We start from the raw sequence: 24,057 nt of genomic DNA, 5'->3' as shown, positions 1-24,057 counted from the left end.
GGCCAACTTACTACCCATGTCATCCATCCTCTGTGTGGATTGTGCCTCCTCTCCCTCCTAACCTCTGTGGTCCATTGTGCTGCCACTGCCCATGAAAACCTGCCCTCAGTGGTCAGCTTGCTCATAATGTCCTCCCTTGTCCTGCCCTCCATTGACTGTATATGTAACCCTACACCCTCACTCCTGCCTTCCTCTGTCTGGTATTCTATCACTGCCCATGCAACTTGCTTTTCATCATTTCAGCTGCCTATTGTGCCAACCATAATTTCTTCAACAAAAAGAACCACCTAATTTAGTTCATTTTGAAACAAGATCCCTTAGGTTTTACAACTTTGATTACATCAGGATGGCTTTGTGTTAAAGCATGTTACGGCCCACTTACAGCCTCCATTTTAGAATGCAAATTTTATCTTAATATTCCTTTTCTGTTGGTAACCTTTTACATTGCATTTCATTTATGTGATAATGTACTGAGAAATCACTGTACATGTTGCTTGTTACTAGTAAGCATTTATGCCATCTAATCTGTACACTCCATCCAAGGCTGAGCACACAGTATGCAATGCCCTAAGTATTCTGATTGCCCATGGAGACAGCTCCAGATTTGCAGACATATCACAGTGTAGAGTCTGCACGTTTGACACAGTGTGGTATGAACAGTGCTTGTATTATAAAAACTGTCTTTGTGCAAAGTCCTGCAGAGGAGCACCTTCAGCTAGGATTATCCTGGAACGTGGCACGTAGTTCCTGAGTTTCAGCTTGACTGAGTCTGATCCTGATTCTAACCTCTACCCTGCACAGGACAAATGCACTACACTGACTTGCTTCCTGGATTCTTGGTATTTCCTACCCTGGTATGGGGGGGCTTGGGTTTTCCCAATTGATCAGGCAATGGGTACCTCCACTATGCTCTCTGCAATGTAGGTAGTTACATATAGAGGTGTGTCACCACAGTAACATAACCATGGCTGAACTGTTTATCTTTTCACCATCTTTGTATTGCTGGTTGCCATGCTTTGTCTAGTCTGACTCATAATCGCAGCTCATTTTTTATGCAGGAATAAGAATGTTGCAATTAATGCTCAAAATCAACATTTTCACATCTTTCTTGTGTCTCATCTTGAGTACTCCGAGTGACAATAAAAGTGTTGATCTGTTTAGTGATTTCCTTTGGAATCTCAGTAGACATGTTCGAGGTTGAAAAACGCTTCTGGTACCCTAGTGTGTTTAGTGGTTCAGATGGGCCACTGTGAGCTAGCTAGGAATTGTGTCAACATTTCCTGATGGTATACGTGGACTGAGTACCGATACTCTGATGTTTTTGTGGATTAGATACACACGCCTACTTAATGTTTAGGAACCGTATAACAGCTTCAGGTGAGGCAAATTTTTAAGTTTCCCCTGCACAGCACTTGTACGTGCTGTACTTGCAAAATCTCTTATAATTAAAAAAAAAATCTTAACAGAGGTTTACAGTCCACCCAATACTTACCTTTACTTTCCATTTTTTGATTCCAACGTTGCTCTAATTTACGTGCTTCTGTTTGGTCATCACTGTCAACACCAGGACAGTGCGCACTCTACGGGCATCTAGAATGCAAAAAAACAACACTCGCAAGATAATGTAATTTATGCATTGTGATGATATGTTATTGTTTAACCTTTTGCATTGCAGAATTCCATCCAAAAGATTCATTTTTAAGGTGCTTATAAATACTGTACATTTGCAATGTATTGCTGCAGACATTCAGAGTTTGTTAGGGTGTGGTCCTTTTCCAGGGCCTTCTAGAGACTTTCCCTGCAACATGCCTGGGCGTGGTTCTAGGCTGGGCCAAGACTCTATAAAAGAGAGTCAGCCCAACTTCCAGTGCTCACTATTCAGAGGTCCCGGTGCAGAGCAGCAGCTTCTTCCTGAGCTCCTGTCCCGGCGGCCTATTTGGATGTTCCAGTCTTCTGCACTCATCTCTCATTGGTGATCACTGTTTCCAGGCGGTAAGATGGTGTTTGGACATTTTCCAACACCGTAATTGAGAATTTTCATATTCTTGATTTTAATTCTTAAATGAATAACAGATTACTTGTGCGCTGCCATTTTTTGACATTTGTATGGTGGTTTGCAAATAGGGAGGACGCGCAATTTATTCCATAAAGATTTGACTTCGTTATTACATTGTTGTTCATTGCGCGCTGATATTTCTTGACAGTTACATGATGTTTTACGAGTTGGCAAGACGTGCAACTTGTTTCATGATCATTTAATTGTGTTGGTCATTGCGCGCTACCTTTTCTTGACATTTACATGGTGGCTCACTTCTCGTGTGTAATTCATGCTGTTCATTGTGCGCTACCATTTTCTGGCATTTACATGGTGGCATTCGAATCGGCAACACGCGCAATTCTTTCCTTGAATGTTTTTTCATGTTATTCATTCTGCGCTACCATGTCTTGGCATTTGCATGGTGGCATTTGAATCGACAAGACGCACAATTTTTTTCCTGAGTGCTTTTCATGTTGTTCATTGTGCGCTACCATTTCTTGGCATTTGTATGGTGGCATTTGAATCATCAAGACGCGCAATTCTTTCCTCGTGTATAAATAATGTAAATTACTGTGCGCTACCATTCTAAGACATTTTCTTGGTAGCATTTCAAGTTGACACGTCGCTTGATTTATTCCTTGAATCTACGTTGTGTGATTTCATGGTGCACAATCCTTTACGGTGTTTAATACTCATATAAAAATCTGCAATGTGCGCAATTCACTTTCCAATGTTTTTTCTGAGATGAACACAACAATACCAGAGTTCTAGATGTAATGCTGTGTGTTCCTGATATGTATTCTTAAAAGGAGATTCATATGGTTGTTTAGAAATTGCTCAGAGTGTTTCCTGACTCTCATGCTAAAGAAAGTACTTGAATCTGAAAGTCCTATTTAACTTTTCCTGTTTCCTCCTCAGGTATTCGGTCATCTAAAGCCTAGTCAGTTTTAGGACTATTCTAGGGTTGTTCATGTTTTTTCGGAAAAGACGAAGCTTAGAGTTGTAGCATGGTACTGATTTCATGAGATGTAATTTTGATGTTGTGTTTTAACCTTTTGCTTCCTACAGGTCTCCTTCCCAGCTGTTCCCGTCCTAATCCCCTTTTCCCCACTTGGACTCTCTTAGACTCTGTGATAAATCTAATCAGAGTATTGGAGCTGTCTTGTGGTGGAAGTGTTGGGAACGTGCACAGACCCCGAGGATCTGGTGACTCTGACAATCACATTGTCTGCTGTCACTTTCCAGGTTTTGTACTCTGCTTTTCCTGTCTATGCTTCTGGTCACTGGCAACTGGTTAGTGACCATTGTCCTTCCACTGGCTCCGTAGACTGAAGGTACTATTTTTTTTCAATTGTTATCAAGCACTCCATTTAAGTGCATCTGCAGGCCGTCTTCTCTCCTCCCTGACATGTTAACCCACCTGCCATGTCTACCACAGCTGTTTTTAATGACCCACCCCCTGCTATTTCTAACCAACCACATTCTCCTCCCTGCTCTCTAGTCTTTTACCCACCCTCCTGCTTCCTGTGTCCCACCCCCTTACTTAAGTCACCTCCTATCCCCTCACTCATGTCCCTAAAGGTAGAGTGTTTTACACAAGCACTATTTACATTACAGATACACATTTACATTTTTTTTGTCAATTACACACAGTGGTTAAGTGGTTTGCCCAGGATTACAGGATGTTAAGTTCACACCAAGACTTGAACCTGGTTCCCCAGTTCCAAGTGAGCCCTCAGATAATGTTGTGACATCAGCTAGATGTTGCCTTCCACCATTAACTGTTATGGACATAGTCATTCTCCTTATGGGCACAAACCTATTGTGGTATCAGTGACTCTAATATGATAACATTGAGCACACGGGGGCTTTAGTCAGTGACCTTTTTGTGACATCAGCGATGGCCCTGATATCAGTAACCTGTGTGTAATGCAACTGAGTAGCTAATTGATATCAGGATTTATTTTTCTTCAACTGGTTTTGAGATGTTGTCAACCCCTGTTGTGTGGTCTGGCATCACATTAGTGATAGCGGAAAGCCCTTTTATGGTGACTTTGGGCCTGCTAGGAATGTATTTGTACTGCAGTGCAAAATCAAAGAGCTCGCAGATGAAATTAGGTCTTGGTAGAGGGAATATTCCTTCACAAAAGTGACAGATATCTTGTCCTACTTTATTACGATCTCCATAGAATATCATGGGATTGTAATAAGGCAGACAGCATGCCCGTCACGCTTGTGATGGAGCATTCCCACCAGGATCTAGATTAGGCCCTTTTGAAATATCTGGATATCTATGAGCTCTATCAGTGCATGTGTGAGCCCTATTTTAATGTTTGTGAGTCACAGTGAGGTATCTGTGAGCTCTGACAGTGTATCTCTGACCTGTCTTCTCTCCTCCTGGTGTGTTAACCCACCACCCCGCTCCACCATGTTGATTTTATTAGACCCCCTCCACTGCTTTTAACCCATTACATCTTCCTCAATGCTCTGTTGTCTTACCTACCCCCCTGCTTCAGCCACCTCCCATGCTCTAACTCATATCCACAAAGGTAGAGTGTTTTATATAACCACGATTTACATTACACAGACACTTTCATTTTTTTTCTATTACACTCAGGGGATTATGTCATTTGCTCAGGAACAGAGGATGTTGAGCCAAATCTGGAACTCTAACCTTGTTCCCCAGTTCCAAGGTCAGCAGCTCTGCCTTCCTCATGCATTAGCTGTATTAACCCACCACAATCTGCATACTCCAAAATAATAGTAATAGAAGCATTGATAAAGACAATAAATCTTGCATACATAAAACCTGTTGGCTTTGCCAATGCGTGTTGTTCTTTAGAACATTTTTGTTCTTTAGAACATTGTGGGAAGCTGCATTAGATCACTGGGGAGTTAAATGACAGACTTCTGCAGGTGTTGGAGTTACTTTTCAGTCCGCATGTAAGAATGTTTTACTGACATGGATGAGAAATACATTTGAGAACTAATAAAAAAGGTGTCCTTATTTTAGCCTTTTTAGAGTACTAACTATAATTTCTATGACATAATGAACCCCCTTATTTTGTAAATTTCTAAAGGAAATGTTTTACATTTTACACCAGCATTAATCTATCAAGATGGTTTCATGTGTGTCATACTTCTATCCTAAATAGAGAATATTAATATTTTTTATTAGAACACTGTGAGAGGCTGCTGCAGAACACTGCTTCTGTTTACTCAGAATGCCAGACTATTCTCACAAGGGTGAGGAAGAAAGTATGAATTTATAAAACATGTGCTCTCTTTCTAGCTTCTGGAGCACCTTAAAAACATCTATCTGAAAATCGAGAAAGAAAACAGTTTTCTCTCAAGTATAGTTTTTCAAATCCCAAAGTGGCCAATCATAGCATAGATAGATAGATAGATAGATAGATAGATAGATAGATAGATAGATAGATAGATAGATAGATAGATAGATAGATAGATAGATAGACAGATAGATAGATAGCACAGTGTGGTCTGTTGGCTCATACAGGACGTTTGCCAACTGTGGCCAGCCCCACACCATGCATGGGTGAAGACCATGTGCAGCAGGGATTTTGATTCCCGCAGGCAGTTGGGCTCAAGTCCTGGCCTAAGGTGGTCAACCTCATGCTGTGCATGGCCAAAAGCTATGCTCATGGAAAGAGTTGGGTGAATATGACCAAAAACACCAGAAATTCATGGAAACACCAAAGGTCAAAGTGACATTATAGTATGGTATAGCAATAAGATTTTACTTGATGTTAAAAAGATGTCATAAATTCACTGACAAATGGTTTAATTGGCATTATAGCTAGTTCTTGTAATAATTAAAAAATATTGTTTAAAAAAAAAAAAACACTGAAATTCACCCACTATACTTCACTGAGGTAACTAGAACTGGTGCCCCAATGATGCACTTCTTATGACCCCACATATTACAAAACTCATATGTGAAGTTACATCATTGATGACATCTCAAATTATATCATTGATGACATCACTAATCACATCACTGATAACATCATACAAGCATCAGAATAACGTGTTCTTTTTCAGAGGCCAAAGCAGTGAAACATGGAGTACACCAAGGCTCTTCAGTATCCCCTATGTTGCTTATCATCTATGCAGCACCTATAGCTCAATTGGTTTGATCATTTGGCCACTCCCTTATGTTGTGTGCTGAAAACTCTCCACTGATCTTTTGGTTAGAAGTCCATCTGAAACGAATCAGGCATTTTTCAATAGTTGTCTATCCGGAGTGGCCAAATGAATGTATTTAATGGCTTAAGACTAAACAATGATATAACTGAAGTGTCACCTTTGAGTCACCGGTAAGGAAATAAAATACACACTGTAAAATGTGCTTTTGTAGTATAGTGACCCTGTAGAGTAGTTTTGTCAAGAAAAATATTGGATAGCATCATTTTTTTCTGCCAGCGTTCTGTTTTTACAATGTCTATTTTCACATACTGGGGAGGATTCATTGGTAGATGTTTCCATAATGGATTGACTTGCAACAGTGGGCTTGTTAGGTACGTTGATTAATGGTTTTACAACAGCACTGTCATTATGAAAGTATTTTTTACAAAGATGAAATGCTGTTTTCAACTTCTTATTTGTTTAAGGAAGCTAAATATCCTGTAAATTCAAATCAGCACTTTGAATTACGCTACCCATTACCCATGTAACTGACACACACATGCACACACACACACACACATATGTATATACATATATATATATATATATGGCTGCAAGTAGTTAGTTATAGTTAGTAAATAGGGCCTCCTTAAAAGTTTGGCGGTCTGACTGTCAGACCGGCATAGGTGCAGTAGTTGAAAGACTGCCATGTTGGCGGTCATACAGACTGCCCTATTACAAGTTAGACAGCCAGGACCGCCAAGAGACAGCAAATAGCCTAACACCTCCAGGACTCTGGAGGGCAAGAAAAAGGCAATCCAATCACTGGCACCGCCATCCCGTCAACTAACCACTGAACCTATTACAAGTCGAAACTCGCCATGGCGGTCTTGACATGGCAGTCTTCCAATGGCGGTGCGAACTGAGGCGATTGGTGTTCCCCACAGTAATACACCACACTACATTGGATAGATTTGAAATAAATACAGCTGACACAAATTCAGACACTCAAAACACCTACCAACCACACTATAAAACACACCACTCCACACAACACAATCCTTTGGATCTTCCACACCAAACAAAGAAGCCAAAGCAACATCGGAGCAAACCAACCCATAGATGGGGCATCCCACCATCTCTCTCAAAGCACATATTACACATCCTCTCAACACAGCCAACACACATATTTGCATCTTATCACACTATTTACTCCCCGTCACCACCTCATCACAAAGCACCTACAAATTATTTTCTTCATCAATTCTTTACCACCACCATGTCGCCACAAAAACAACCCTGTTTCATAGATGACAAGTTAAGAGTTATGGTAGATGAAATCATGAGAGCAGAGCCCCAGTCCAGTAGACCACTATTGTTAGGAAAATGGAAATGTGGCAAAGGATAGTTGACTAAGTGAACCAGCTGGTGGTCCACAAGACTGGTGGTAGTCCCCCACCTCCTACCCCACAGGTCACATAATGGGAGGAGAAGGTCTTGGCCATTATGCATCCTGAGAGCTCGATAGGAATACCTGGGGGAGTTAGTTTGGGTAAGTCACATCAACAACATTTTCCTTACGAAATGTATTGGCATGCATGCTCACTGGTCACCTTTCCCCACCTACAATGTTACACCACTCAACAGTCCAGTGTCCACCTGTCCATAAACCACTTTCTGGCCTCCTACATGCCAATGACACCCACCTGGGGGAACAACATCTCTGTATGGTGGGTGTCGTACAGGGATAGACAACACTACAACTCCCACAGACACTGTTCCACTATTACTAATACCTGAACAGTGTAGCCCAATCCATATTACCACCTTTGTCTAATCCTCATTAGAGTGTAACCACCTGAGAGGATTTAAACTATACAGTGTGTGGGTAGGACAATCAAAGAGAGCAATGTCAATGATAGAAAAAACTGGTAATGTCACTCCACTCAGCCAAAATGTGCCCTCTGTTTCTAGGAACATTCCTGCTCTACGCAGCCTTTGCCTTGTACTCACTTAGGGGGATATCAGCTGTATAGTGTGTGGATAGGACAGGCAAAGACACCAAGGTCAGAAGGCACTAGTATTGCCACCCCGCAAAGCCAATACTGTGTTCTCTTCTACTAGGACCATTCATCCTCTACTCAGCCTTTGGCATGTACTCACCCATGGAGATGTCAACTGTAGAGGGTGTGAGTAGGATAGGCAAAGACAGCAATTCAAAGGTCAGAACCACTGTCTACTCAATGCAAAACACATGCTCACTGTGCATCTGTCCTAATATCTGTGTACATCAACTAACTATGAAAGTCTACTCACTTAAGAGGATGACTTATGTATGCTGTGTATAGTACTTGGTGCAAAATGACTGTAAATACCAGGAGGAACAGTCCCTCTAACTCTAATAACCAGGAGACTGTCCAGAATGACATTGTGCTGTTGTCGGTTAATTCACAAATGCAGGTTACCTACCTTGGAGGGACCAACATACAGATCATGGTACACTCTGTGATGTGCCTAATCAACTAGATCCATTGTGAGCAGATAAGCCAAGATGAAAATGATGTGGACTGGGAGGATAGCCCAACCTATGTGCCCAATGAATGTAGGATAACTCAAAGATACCAAGACGCCTCACCTAAATGCTTGTGGCAGAACACATATTCACAGTGCACTGACCACATGATGACAACTAACATATACAACAACACGGATCCATGTCTGCCCGCATAATAGTCTACTAGGTCTTGAGATGACCTAAGCCACATCATGCATAGCCACTGTGTTGATTGTACTGCTGGAAAGGTAGGAGTCCATGAACAGACATCCAACTGCCAAGATACTCAGACATCCTGTATTGAGGCGACTTGAAATGGAATTGGTTTGTTCCCCAAATGTCAGGTCTATACAGTTGGTAGCAGGTGTGTCACTCACATAAGGGAAAAACACAAACCCAATGTGTACATGGCCTTACTCAAATGTCACTGTAAACTGTTGTAGCTACATGTCACAATACAACCTGTAACATTCTGTCTGTCACTTAATCAGGCCTAACTGCCATTGGGTACAAAGACACCTATCAAGAGACTGCTGCTCCCCCCATGGATAATTCCCTCAGTGAAGATACCCCTCCTGGATGTATGGATGTTGAAGATGGTGCTGGTCCATCTGGGGAATTTGGTCAGATGACACCTGTCAGCCTATCCCGACCACATGAACTCCTCCCAGCCCTGTAGAATTAACATCTTAGGCAAACAGTCACACCCAAACCTGGGTCCAGAGGACTGAATCAACAATCTTGTGCCCCCCAATCCAGGTACCTGAGCTACATCTAGACACCTGTGACAATGATGGATCTGGAACCAGTGGTATGGGCCAAACTGTGCCACGGCACATGGGGGTATGGTGCGTGGGAGGGATGATGTGGGGCAGCGGAACAAGGCTGATGGGGATGGGGATGGCCAGGACACCATCACCCAAGTTTTGGGAGCCTACCAACAATCCCAATGCGTGATGGGCCAGGTACTCACCGAACTCAGGGAGATCAAGTAGCTGCATATGATTACCGCTAAGAAACGTTGCAAAAGTGGGCAGCCCACAGTACCACCTTGGCCTCTCTTGCAGAGGTGCTGAGGGACATGAACACTACCCTGAGCAGGGATTGAGAACAACACCACACCCCTTACATATGTCTAATCACATCTACCCCATTGACCTCTGTGGCAGCCAGTGGAAGGTGGGCCCTGCCATTGGAAGGACCTGCCTCAGACACTCTTGCCTCTGTAGCTGAAGAATACCCCATGAAGCGGGGACATCCACCCAGACATCCAGGAGTTGCAGATGCCAAGACCTCACCTACTGCGAGGAAGTGACCCCTTCCTGATGGAGCCCCTTATTGTGCTACAGAATCAAGCTGTTGGCTGTTCTTCACACGCTATCCATTTTCCAGGATTTTAGGACACTGGACTGGACTTTTGACTGCAAATTTTGTGGAAGCTTCTCTAATGATTACATCTACCATGACTGATTCCTTCACTATTTGACTCATTTGTAAATCAATTTCCACATTTATGTTCAGAACACATGTGAATAAACACAACTAGCACATAAGCAATGCCTAATAGGGATTGTGGAATGTACAATGTGAAATTCATGTGATGCACATGAGGTACTCTTAAGATGGTAATGTAAGGAGGGATATGCCACAGGCATTTTGAGGCTGAGGATTTCTAGCAACACAACACAAGTGGTCACTTACACCAAACTTTTTATTTAGACTGTACAGCCGATAGGCTGCAAATATGTCTGGACTGTCATTGCCAAGAATGAGTAAACATTGTTGCTTCTGGCTCCATATCTTAAAGTACCACTCCCCTGACCACATAAAAAAGGGCAATGTCCCATTGTAACAGCCAACAGATTTGTGGATGTTGTCACCAGTGTAACCCTTATCACATATCAAAACCAGGTCTTTCCAACTTAAAATACCCCATGACACAGACAGATGACAATACAAAAGTCCCTAGTCAGAGGATTTCCTATTACAATGGTTAGATATCTAGTGGCATGTTACACACCTATGTCAGTGTTGTGGTACAGGCACTATGGCCTGCAATAAGGAAACACATCAGCATCTACGTACAGGGCATATAGGATCATTGGCTATACAATGTGTAGGGAGAATGAATGGATTGCACAGGATGACATGTTACAAGGCCACATGATCACATACATGAAACCACTGGACTAACATACCAGGGCAAACATGCCTAATCTGCAGCTCAGATAACTGCCCTCCCACTGTCCAGGCAGCCTTGCCCTGGAACTCACACAACCCAAATTTGTGACAAACAGTACCTGGATCAATTCCATGTCCCACTCATATGTCAGACCAGCTATAGCCATCTGCTAATGACACAACTCTGACATGCCAACATGAGGATGGGATGGTGAATAGACCTTGAAGGAAAAAGTGACAAACAAGGAGTTCAAACAGGCAAAGGCATACGTGAGACACAAAAGTAATTTTAAACTTCTATTGTTTCTCTGACAGTTCAATGTGACTGGCTCAAACAAAGGAGATCTGCAAGAGAGGCACATCTTCAAGTCTGATGTAGTGAGCAAACCTGACCTGTATGATGCATAGCATGAGATGTCCTCTCTCATGGTGACAGAGATACCCTTCTCCACAAATCCTGACCCATAGAGTACCCCATACAGTCACAGTAATCACAGAGCATCACATATGTTAGACCTGACATGCCTTAGGGTGGTCACCCCTAACTTTTTGCCTGCCTCCCTCCACTTTTTGGACTCTGTTTTTGCTGGCTTTTAGACTCTGCGCACTTTACCACTGCTAACCAGTGCTAAAGTTCATATGCTCTCTCCCTTTAAACATAGTAACTTTGGATCATACCCAATTGGACTATTTAATATACTTATAAGTCCCTAGTAATATGCACTGTATGTGCCTAGGGCCTGTAGATTAAATGCTACTAGTGGGCTTGCAGCACTGGTTGTGCCACCCACTCAAGTAGCCCCTTTACCTTGTCCCAGGCCTGCCATGGCAAGGCCTGTGTGTGCAGTTTCACTGCCACTTTGACTTGGCATTTAAAAGTACTTGCCAAGCATAAATCTCCCCTTTTTCTACACATAAGTCACCTCTAATGTGTGCCCTAGGTAACCCCTAGAGCAGGGTGCTGTTGGGTAAAAGGCAGGACGTGTACCTGTGTAGTTTACATGTCCTGGTAGTGTAAAACTCCTAAATTCGTTTTACACTACTGTGAGGCCTGCTCCCTTCATAGTCTAACATTGGAGCGGCCCTCATACATTGTTGAAGTGGCAGCTGCTGATCTGAAGGGAGTAGGAAGGTCATATTTAGTATGGCCAGAATGGTAATACAAAATCCTGCTGACTGGTGAAGTTGGATTTAATATTACTATTTTAGAAATGCCACTTTTAGAAAGTGAGCATTTCTCTGCACTTAAATCTTTCTGTGCCTTACAATCCACGTCTGGCTAGGTTTAGTTGACAGCTCCTTGTGCATTCACTCAGACACACCCCAAACACAGGGTACTCAGTCTCACTTGCATACATCTGCATTTTGAATGGGTCTTCCTGGGCTGGGAGGTTGGAGGGCCTGCTCTAACACAAAGGACTGCCACACCCCCTACTGGGACCCTGGCAGACAGGATCGAACTGAAAGGGGACCTGGTGCACTTCTAAGCCACTCTTTGAAGTCTCCCCCACTTCAAAGGCACATTTGGGTATAAAACAGGGCCTCTGCCCTACCACCTCAGACACTTGCTGGAGAAGAAACCTGAACCAGAACCTGCATCCTGCCAAGAAGAACTGCCTGGCTGCTCAAAGGACTCACCTGTCTGCTTTCTACAAAGAACTGCTGCCTTGCTGAACTCTTGTCTGGCTGCAAAAGTGCTCTCCAAGTGCTTGGATAGAGCTCGCCTCCTGTTCCCTGAAGTCTCAGGACCAAAAAGACTTCTCTTTTTCATTTGGACTCCTCGTGCGCTGAAAAATTCGACGCACAGCTTGCTCCGCGGCGAGAAAATCACCGCACGCCGATCCAGAAAGACGCCGCTCAACGTGACGCCTACGGTGCGACCGGAACTTCAACGCACGGCCTCGCATGGACAACGCCGCCCGACTTCCAGAGAGGAAATCGACGTGATGCCTGCCGTGAGAAAGATAATTCCACGCACAGCCTCCCGGGATGACGCGCAGCTGGATAACAAACCGAGGAATCCACGCACAGACCCTGGGACATCTGGTAATCCCGTGAACCATAGAAGGAGTCGGCCTGCGTGCCGGAAAACAATGCACGTCTTCCCCGAGTGAAAAATAACAATGCAAGTCTGTGTGTGAAGGGGCAAAAGCGACACACACACCATTTTTCTTCCTGCAGAACGACGCACGCCTCCCCGTGTGAAAAATAACGACGCAAGTCCGTGTGTGAAGGGGCGAAACCGACGAACACACCATTTTTCCACGCATCTCCTCCTCTGCAGCCCTCTGCGGAGATTTTTCACTCCAAACCAGGTGCTTGAAAGAGACTTTGTTTGCTTTTTAAAGACTTAAGACACTTTGAGGGTCATTCTGACCCGGCCCGCCTGGCGGGAACCGCCAAATGGCCGCAACGCGGTCAAAAGACCGCAGGGGCCATTCTGACTTTCCCGCTGGGCCGGCGGGCACCCGCCAAGGGAGCGCCCGCCGGCCCAGCGGGAAAGGGCCTGCAACACAGAAGCCGGCTCCGAATGGAGCCGGCGGTGTTGCAGGTGTGCGACGGGTGCAGTAGCACCCGTCGCGATTTTCACTGTCTGCTATGCAGACAGTGAAAATCATGCTGGGGCCCTGTTAAGGGGCCCCTGCAATGCCCATGCCAGTGGCATGGGCAATGCAGGGGCCCCCAGGGGCCCCTCGACACCTGTTCCCGCCATCCTGTTCCTGGCGGTAAAAACCGCCAGAAACAGGCTGGCGGGAAGGGGGTCGGAATCCCCATGGCGGCGCTGCTTGCAGCGCCGCCATGGAGGTTCAGCCCAGCCATTTCCCGCCGGATCCCCTTTTCTGACTGCGGCTTTACCGCCGCGGTCAGAATGGGCAATGAAGCACCGCCAGCCTGTTGGCGGTGCTTGCGTTGCCCGCGGCCCTGGCGGTCTTGGACCGCCAGGGTCGGAATGAGGCCCTTTATATCACTTTTCAGTGATACTTCTACAAATTCTTATTGCATCTTTTATTGTGTTGATCTACAAATATCCAGATAAATATTCTATATTTTTCTAAACACTGTGTGGTGTCTTTTTGTGGTGCTATATTGTGTTATTGTATGATTTATTGCACAAATACTTTACACATTGCCTTCTGATTAAGCCTGACTGTTCGTGCCAAGCTACCAGAGGGCGGGCACAGGATCATTTGGATTGTGTGTGACTTACCCTGACTAGAGTGAGGGTTCTTGCTTGGACAGAGGGTAACCTGACTGCCAACCAAAAACCCCATTTCTAACAGCATACTTACACTCAAATAAAGTACCGATTGATGAGATCTGCCCGCATGTCTCCACCTTCATCCTCATCACTGTCATACTCATTTGGCATTTGGGAAGGCTCACCCGGTGGCACTGTCAGCGTCCCCTCATCAGGGATGTATGGGATTTTTCTACTCAGCGCAAGGTTGTGGAGCATGCAGCAGGCCGCAATGATCTTACAAACTTGTGCGGGTGAATAGAGAAGGGCTCCACCTGATTTGTATATGCCGCGGAATCTTGCCTTCAGTAGCCCAAAAGCTCACTCCATGACATGGCATGCATTTGATGTGTTTGATGTTTTTGGACATGGTGTATTGTGTAGGTATGTCTGCTCAGCTTACAGAGAAGGAGGCCTGTGTATTGCCACTCTCTCCATAATTGGCAACTGGGCTGGTATTGATTTCCTTTTCCATTACAAGTTTGACACTGTGCCCACTCCCTATATCCCTGGACAGCATGTGATGGTGCCAGATCATGCGTCACTGCCAATATGCAAGTTCTTGAGGCCAGGTCCACTGATTACAATGGGAATTTCATTGGGGGCAGGATCATAATCTATGATTGATATCAACTCTGACAATGTGTGTTTTAAATAGCCTTTGACAGATCCCTTGATCCCACCGCCCTGTTGTCCTTTTCATTCAGATCTGATGTATTCATATTATTTTAGACATTGCACATATGCAGGTCGTGTGCTGTTGAGCTATGTGCCATTATCTTGGATGCTGTGGTTATGGTTATGAAGCAGAATGTGTACAATTCAGGGCCAGGTTTCTCTTTTTTAGTACTATAGGATTTGTGAACACACATGTGTAGATGTGTGTACGTTACTGTTGATGAGACACACAGCCCACCACCACCAGATTTAGCAGGCACCTCCATCTGTATCTGCACATGTCCACACATGGACAGGCCTGTCTTTTTGTATGCTCAACATGTCACTCCCTTCAATGTGGTGCAAGCACTATGGGTCTGTATGTAGGCCTGTTGTTACATGTCAGGACTGTAAGCAGCTACTGTTTGTAGTGTGTTTTACCTGTCAACTGCCACTTTGTGAGAGGTGTTCTATCGTGTTCTTGTTCCGTGTTATGTGATTAGCTCATGTCCCATCAAAGTCACTGCTTTTCTACCTGGTCAGTGCAGGGCCCGAGCTGGAGACTGTGTATTGTGCACTCTATTAGGGAGTGTTTGCAGTCATGTGCCTGAGTCCAATGCATGCAATGTGCCACAGGTGGACAGGATGGTCAGGACAAGATGTCATTAACTAGGTGCACTGACATGTATGTGACTCAGCCACTTTGTGTGGGACTTGTGCCATAATACTTTGTCTTGTCATTTGTATCCATGCAGTGTCCATCAGAAGAAGAGGCTTTGGAGAGCCATCACCAAGAAGGTGCAGACCCTGGGGGTAAACAGACAGCAGAGCACCCACTGTCAGAAGAGGTGGGAGGACCTGAGATGCTAGGCCAAGAAGACAGCAGAGGCCCAGCTGGAGATGTCCTCCCAACAAAGACAGGGTGCCCGTCGGACCATTACCCCCCTAATGGCCTGCGTTTTGCCGGTGGCCTACCCGGCCTTGGATGGGCATTTGAGGTCATCACAGCAGCCACAAAGGAGTGAGTACAAAAAAAATATCATGATTGAACCTTTAGCAGATGATTGAGTGAGGGATAAATTGCTCTCTTTGACAATGTAGCATGAGTCATGTGTCATGTATGTTCTGGGATGTAACTGGTGTAGATGGGATTTGTGTTTTCAACTGGTGTGCTCATCTTTTTGAGCTGGAACCTAGGACTAAACTATGGTGAATCATCAGTCGAACTGCCCAGCATGACTATATGACTGTTTTCACTGTTCAGATATCCTGTTTTAACTGCCCTGGTGGTTGTTATTTTCCACCAACAGATCACTCCTAACAAATGTTACAGTCCAAAGGTAAGTAGGATGTGGGCCACTGTCCTCTGTCATGTGTCTGAGGATATGTGTAGGTTGACAACTTCAAACCAGGTGCAGATTTTCTCCATTGTATATTTGGGTGCTGGTGCCTCACAGCAGTCCATGATGCATGGGGTATCATCATACATGTCACATGAGTTACATTGTAAAATCTTGGCAGCTGTAGCATACTGTTTTCCCTTGTGAAGTGGGGAATGTGCTTTGTCATGGGTGATGTGTTATCAGTGTAGTAAACATACCTTGTGCCAATGTGTCTGCATGTGATCCATTTCCACTAGGAAACATATATATGCAGTAGATATATGGAATGTGCTAGCCATGCATATGGGATGATGTTGAAAAATGCTTACATATATGTTGATGGGGTCCTGTTGACATTATGAGACATCTGCAATGATTGTCCATTTACTGTGATGCCCCAGGCAAGACTAGGTGGACATCATATGCAGTCATACAGAAACATTCATGCCTCATTGTATGACATGTGTAAATGCAGTAGCTAGGTTGGACATGACTGGTGCAGGGTGTTGATCCACTTGATGATGATTTGCACCCTTAATGTGGTATGATGATTGTTGTTCCACAGCACCTGTGTGTTGTTTGGGAATTGTGCCCTGACTGTCTGGATGCATCATGGAGTGACTTGCAATGATGTTTGCATGATGTGATTGGGTTTAGGGATTCATCCACAGACAGGTGCCATGCTTGTCATGTCTGAAATGTGGGTAGTGATGTTAATTGTCATTATACAATGATTTGGTTTCCTCCTGATAGTGATTGCAAGGTCTGTGCCCCTCCATCCTGCATGGTACAGTTGTCTACCAACATTCACAAGTAAACATGGAAATGGGTGTGAGACCTTGGTGGGGAATATGAAGGACCTAACAGGGCCATTCATGTGTGTATTCTGGAGACATCTCTCCATAAGGTTTCGGACCGGACTTCATTGTTGTTCAATGCAAATCCACATGTAGAGCACATCTAGGAGACATTTCTACTACCACCTTGATCCATCATTGAAGGATGTGACTTGTGGAACTGTACATTGGTGGGGAGTGGCCATTGTACCATGGATGTTTTCATGTCTCCCAATCCTGGTATGGCATGTTTTTACCAGTGTTACCTGCCTTTCTTACCAACATTACTTAACATTACAAAAACTTTCTTGAAAAAACCCAACCAGCTGTTGGTGTTTTGATACACCTTTGTCCTGCATTTCCTTCCCTAGCTTTCTGTTGTTCCTGGTTAACATTGGTTGTGTGTCTGTAGTTGTGTGTTTTTGGCCTGCTTGCTACTCCAAGGGGTGGTTTTTGAAGTATGTGAGTTTGTGTGCAGTACTGTTGTCCCCCAAGTGAAGGGTGTGTGTTTTGTGATGGGTATGTGCATGTTATTGCCATGTTGATCTCATGGCATTGTGTTGTGTTTGTAGTGGTATATGTATCTTTTTGTGTTGTGCGATGTGGGCATGTGTGGTGAATGACTTGTTCCCTTGTATGGCTATTGTTTACATGTGGTATGTGTGTTCTTGAGTTTTGTCAGTGCAGACCTGGAGGGTGTTGGGTTGTGCTAGTTAGCTTTGCATTTGAATGCACATGTGCCCATTTAGGTGTGTGTCCCTTGAAGTTGGTTGGTGTGGGGGCATGTACCATGGAGTTTGAGTTGTGTGTGATTTGCTACCTCACCCATTCCCCACTGTGTGACTGTGCATGACAATTGCTATTGGGATTGCTTGTTCCTGATATTCAATTGTTTGCAACTGCTGTGCACATGTTGTTTAGTGTCTTGTTCAACATGATTTGTGTCCCAATGTTATTTTATCTAAGACGCAGCTGATTCAATAAATCTTATTGAACCATTTCCTGCCTCTGCTTGTCTTTGTATGTGTGAGACTAATATAAATGAGAGAAAAGGATGAGATCTAATCCACCAGGATTTCCCTGAGAAGTCACAATGTCATGCGCCTGGTTGCCACAAACCATCCCTGCTCTTGGGCAAAGATGAGGTGCTGCTAGCTGGCGGTAAACGGATTAGGCTGACTGTTGTCACATGGGGTGGGATTGGATTGTGTTCCCCACAATTCAGGTGATGCTACCACCCAAATCCAGCAGCCTCATTGTTACATGACAAGAGGATTACAAAGTGTATGAGTCATGACATCTTTACTGCTTGGCAGTATAGTTTAAAAGTGCTTGGTCTGGAGAAGCAAAGACTCAATATTTAAAACGTAACACCATTGTTGGGGGTTCTCTTTCAGAATAAGAATTGATTTCTACTCAAATTAATCTGTTTTGCAACATTAGGTTAATGAAAGTCTGGGGAGAAAATCATAATGCTCTAATCTACACCTTGAAGTTTGCATACACCTCTTTGATGATAGCTAATCGCTCACAGTTCTATATTAGGACTTTAACTTCTAAACTGCAAACAACAAAAGGACTTCTCTGACAACAGAACTAACTAAGTGACCCTTTCACCGTACATGCACTTTGTGATCTGCATGGTAGACATTCTTTGCAGCAAGCATATTAACTCTCTGTGCCAGGGCTGCCTTATGGTGAGTCAAAACTTCCACTAGACAAAGCTTCAATTTCTTTCAAGGAAGAACATTAATTATGGAGTTATCTTGAATATTTTATTGTTGCCTGAAACTGCTGGAGGCAAGAAAAGCAAGCAGCTATTGCATTTAAAACCAATATAAACTTGCAAACATGGTGCCCCCATCTGAAGTTAGCACCCAGTGTGATTGCACTGGTCGCACCACCCTAGAGCTGTGCCTGAATATGCATTAAGGCTGGGCCCCATGGGATGGGATTCCCAGAGCCAAAATCAGCCAGGGGCCACATGGCCCCATCCCCCAATATAAAACACAAGCTCTCACAACCAGAGACCCTTTCACACCTATTCTCACACCCAGAGAGACAGGCCCTACTGCCAATCACCGTGGACCACAGCCAAAGGCTGTGCGTGGCATGGGTTTTGGTGTTTCTGGGGGCTAGCTGCTGGGTGTGGCTGCAGGCCAGGCCCTTCATTCAAAGGCGGTTGGATTAACATATAGTAATTCCAATTACTTTTCGTTAAAAAAATCGTGGATATTTGCTAAAAAAAACAAAGGTTATGGGGACGTTAAGGTTAGGATATAGAATTTACAAAAATATAAATTCACTTAAAAAAACAAATGTTACAGGGACTTTGAAATTAGGTTCTGAATTTACTCACACAAAACCACAGAAATTCAGTAGCTCTAGTTAGAGATATTTCAAGTAACAGTAACGTGCACCCTACGGTAACTATTACTTGCACCCTTACCATGCACTACGAATTACCACAGATATTACCACACTCATAACAACTTCTATAACTTCATTAAAAATATAAATGCAAAATTAACAGTACATTTATTGAAGAAAAAACTGGGCACGGTGGGGGGTGAGTTATAGTAACCTTAGTGATGAGTCCCCGAGAAAGTGTAAAAAAAAAAAGAAAAAGGTGCAGGGCAGGTTTGGGGTCATCATATACATACTCCAGATATTACATCACTCATGACCTCTTCTATGACATCATTGATAATATCACTGTAACATTTGCAGTAAAATTACTGATGAGAAAGCTGATTGGTGAGGGTGACAATATATATACATATGTAGCTGTTTGCCTTTTCTTGGTAGGAGCTGACACCATGCAAAAGCAACAAAAGTCCACTTTCTGCTTGTAGGAGCTGTCAAACAGTTCCTGTTGACAGAAAGCAGAGTTTTCATCTGCTTCCCTGCATGCAAATATGCACGCAGGGAAACAGATGAAGACATTGCTCCTGCAAGCAGGGAGCTGCTATTTCAAGCAGCTCCCTGCTTGTGGGAGTTGTGCGGAGAGAGAGCGGCGACATGGCCCGCATCTCCCAGGAAAATAATTTTAGAAGGCAGGGTTCTGGGGGATGGGGTCCCCAGAGCCACAATTGGCTCGGGAGGGGACATGTGGAACTGCACCCAACTCCCACTGCGCACGGCCTATGCACAGCACAAGATTGGGTGGTTAGGGGGGTTGGCCATGGGGCAGGCCCTGCCGCCAACCACCACCATGCATGGCCAAAGACCATGCCCAGTGAGGTTGGATTAAAGAATAGTAATGAAAATAACTTCATGTTAATAACTACATTAGAAATACACTGAAAAAAACAAAGGTTACAGGGATGCAATAGTTAGGAAATAGAATTCAAAAGACATAGGGCTTGATTACAACTTTGGAGGAGGTGTTAATCCGTCCCAAATGTGACGGATATACCACCAGCCGTATTATGAGTTCCATAGGATATAATGGACTCGTAATACGGCTGGTGGTATATCCGTCACTTTACCGTCACTTTTGGAACGGATTAACACCTCCTCCAAAGTTGTAATCAGGCCCATAGAAATTTACTTCGATCAACAATGGTTACAGGAACATTTTAGTTAGGCTAACATTGTGAAATATAAAACCATAGAAATTCACCTGTTATGGTTAGAGTTAACTTGAGAAACTATAGCTCACCATGCCCTGCTAATTACCACAAAAATTGTAGCAACCATGACATTTTTGATAATATCATTGATAGCATCAATGTAATAGCTATAGTAGGGTTTTTGATGGCGGCATGAGTTACAGTAACCCTTGGGAACAATGTAAAAAAAATGGAACTATGACCACAGAGGAAATCGCTCACACAGACAGCCACTTTAACACACCGACCGCCACGGTGGTAGCAACAAGCACCACGACGGAAACCGCAAACAGCCAGGTGGAAGACACTGTACCACCCAGTCTATTACACCAGGCCTATCCGCCACTTTTTCCGGGGCAGTAGCAACCACATCAAAAGCATGGCGGAAACAGTGCACAGAAGGGAAACGACTCACCCCTGGAGACTTAAGTAAGAACCACACCACCATGGAGCCCAAGTTGCAGGTGTTCCCCATGCTCGTCTATCTCCTTCTTCACAATGAATACCAACAACGGCAAAGACGACCATGGTGAGTACTGCTGCCTAGCACACATGGGAGGGGGGAGGAAAAAGAGAGTGACACACACACACGCAACATGCAACACGCCCACCCCCAACACCATACACACAAACACATGCAGTAACATTACATATCCACGCCGTACCCCTCAGGAATAATGCAAGGACAAAAGTAATTGATTAAAGTGAGTGTAATAAGATAAAATACTAGAAATACGTCCTTCAAAATCAAACAGTATATACATATATACAAATGGAGGGACACTGTCCAGTCCACAATGTCCGTGGGTCAAAGGGGCACGTCACATAGGCTGAAGCCCCACTTGACTCCTGCAACAACACGGAGAGAACACTGCAGGGGCATAAGGTAAAAAGAACACAGGCACCTCAGGGGGATGGGGAATGGGGGGGGACCTCAGCCTGAAGATGGAACAACACCTCTGGTCCTGGAGGGGGCTACATGCCCATTACACTGTCCTAGGGAGTGCAAAGCCACAGTCTCTCAAGTGGGTGGTCTGCCCACTGCTTGGTCCTGGGGAGTGCAAAGCCACAGTCTCTCAAGTGGGTGGTCTGCCCACTGCTTGGTCCTGGGGAGAGCAAAGCCACAGTCTTTCAAGTGGGTGGTCTGCCCACTGCTTGGTCCTAGGGAGTGCAAGGCCACAGCCTCTCAACTGGATGGCTTCTCCACTGGTTCTGGAGGGGGCATTGTGCCCAGTGTGCTTCATCCTGGCAAGGAGGGGGTGAGTGGATGCCTTCTTCCACTGGTTCTGGAGGGGGCTTTGTGCCCAGCGTGCTTCATCCTGGCAAGGAGGGAGTGAGTGGATGCCTTCTTCCACTGGTTCTGGAGGAGGCTTTGTGCCCAGCGTGCTTCATCCTGGCAAGGTGGGGGTGAGTGGATGCCTTCGTCCACTGGTTCTGGAGCGGGCTTTGTGCCCTGTGATGCAGCACAGGGCGAGGGCAAGGTCACAGGCTCTCACCTGGGTGTCACACCCACAGGATTTGCATGGGCCAGGACGCACTACAATCCATTGAGGCAGGACAACACACAGCCCACCGGCGGTGACGGCTGCTCAGTGGTGGCAGTGGCGGGGCTGGTATTGGGGATGCCAGTGGTGGGGGGAGGCTCCTGCCCGTCCCCTGCAGCCTCGGACGGCTGCCCACTGGGGCTGCTGGCGGTGCTGGCAGTGGTGGGGGGGAGGCTCCTGCCTGTCCCCTGCAGCCTCAGACGGCTGCCCACTCGGGCTGCCGCTGCTGGCAGTGCTGCAGGCAGTGATGGTGGTGGCGGTGCTGGTGTCAGGAATGCCCGTGGTAGGGGGAGGCTCCAGCCCTTCCCCTGTAGCCTCGGACGGCTGAACCGCCATGGTTGGTGGTGAGGGCTCAGATTCAGCCCCTGCACCAGGCCTCCTGACCTTCCTGCCTGCAGGGGCAGACCCCTTGCCCTTCCCAGCTTATGGTGCCTCTTTGTCCTTTACCTTGGCAGCCGGTGGTGCCTCCTTGCCCGTATCCTTCACACCTGGTGATGCCTCCTTGCCCTTCACAGCTGGTGGTGCATCCTTGCCCTTCACAGCTGGTGGTGTCTCCTTGCCCTAACCCTTCATAGCTGGTGGTGCCTCCTTGTCCTTCCCTTAGCAGCTGGTGCTGGCACACCGTCAGTGGTTATGGCTAGTTCCCTGGAGCCTCTCCCACCTGCAGTAGCTGCTGACACTACTGTGGCCAAGGACTGGGTGGCTGAGATGCTAGCCTGGGTTCTGACCACCCTTGCCCGACGTGAAGGTTATGGGGGTAGGGGTAGGGAAGATGTCAACGGCGGAGAGGAAAAGCTTCTTTGGGACACTGGGGTGGGAAGAGGGTGAAGGTCTGGGAGTGGAGGAAGAGGGAGTGGTTGTAGGAGGTGTCAGTCTGCTGTGTTTGGGTGCAGGTGCATGGGCTGGATGCTGTTGTGAGGTGGATGGCTCTTGGGTGTCTGAGTGCTTGCGTTTGTGTACTTTGGGAGGAGGAGGGGGCACAGACACTGTGGGAAAGGACACAGGGGACCTGTGCATGGATGTGGGGGTCTTGACTGCCAGTGAGGGGTGTGTAGTGATAGGCGTGATGGTGATGGAGGTGGTGAATGAGGATGTAGTGCATGCAGGTGTGAATGGAGACGCTACTGGGAGGGTGGAGGAGGTCAAGGAGAAGGAGGGGGACACAGTAGAGGCAGTGGATGTTGGTGTGCCTGATTCTGGACGGTGGTTGTGTGAGTGCCTGTGGGATGATGTGTGGTGCTTGTGTTTGCCTTAGCCACTCCTGTGTGTTGTCTTGGGTGCATGCTGGTCTGAATGTGTGCTTGGGATAGGTTGGGGTTGAGAGGAATGGGACTGGGTAGAGGAAGTTGGAGGGGGGAGGCTAGAGACAGGGACAATGGTTGCCCTCAGGGAGGAGGCCAGAGCCTGGATTGATGTCTGTTGGGCCACCATGCCAGAGTGAATGCCCTCCAGGAATGCATTTGTTTGCTGCAAATGTCCTGCCAGCCCCTTGATGGCATTCACTATGCTTGACTGCCCAACAGAGATGGATCGCAGGCGTTCAATAACCTCCTCACTCAGGGCAGCAGGGCTAACTGGGGCAGGGCCTGAGGTGCCTGGAGCGAAGGAGATGCCCACCCACCTGGGTGAGCGGGCACGGGAAACTCACTGATGGGCTGCCGGGAGGGCGGTGCTGGTATGGGGGTGGCGGCTGTACCTGTAGTTGGGGTGGGCACAGAGGTCAATAACAGCATACCTGAGACCCATAGACCCCTGCCCAGCATGGGAGGCCTACCAGCTTGGTTGGAGGACTTTCACAATAGAACCCTGCCCAACATGGGACCTACCATGCAATGTCCTGCCTGACCTAGGGGCACCCACAGGCCCA

This window comes from Pleurodeles waltl, chromosome 11, assembly GCF_031143425.1.
Source record: "Pleurodeles waltl isolate 20211129_DDA chromosome 11, aPleWal1.hap1.20221129, whole genome shotgun sequence".
Taxonomy (NCBI): Eukaryota; Metazoa; Chordata; class Amphibia; order Caudata; family Salamandridae; genus Pleurodeles; species Pleurodeles waltl.
Note: the sequence above shows the minus strand (reverse complement) of the source record.